Here is a 272-nt window from a genome sequence, read left to right as displayed (position 1 = left end):
TGATATTTTGAAAACGAGATTTGTCATTTCTCCTCGCTTAAATCATTGGAATTTAGAATTTATATATATATTTTTGTGGGGGTTTAGAAAGAAATTTTGGGTTGCGTTTCGAGAGGAGGTAAAGACTTGTCCGATTCCCTGTGAGAAAGTGTCCGAAAGCGTGTGAAATGACCAAAGGGAGGTGCGGACAACGCTGCGCTTGTCTTCGAGATGAGAGGAGAGCGAAGTGACAAGTGACCAGGGAAAAAGGGAGAAAAAAATCTATTATACGT

Source organism: Penaeus monodon, chromosome 28 (assembly GCF_015228065.2).
Source record: "Penaeus monodon isolate SGIC_2016 chromosome 28, NSTDA_Pmon_1, whole genome shotgun sequence".
Taxonomy (NCBI): domain Eukaryota; kingdom Metazoa; phylum Arthropoda; class Malacostraca; order Decapoda; family Penaeidae; genus Penaeus; species Penaeus monodon.
This window is presented reverse-complemented; position numbering follows the sequence as displayed.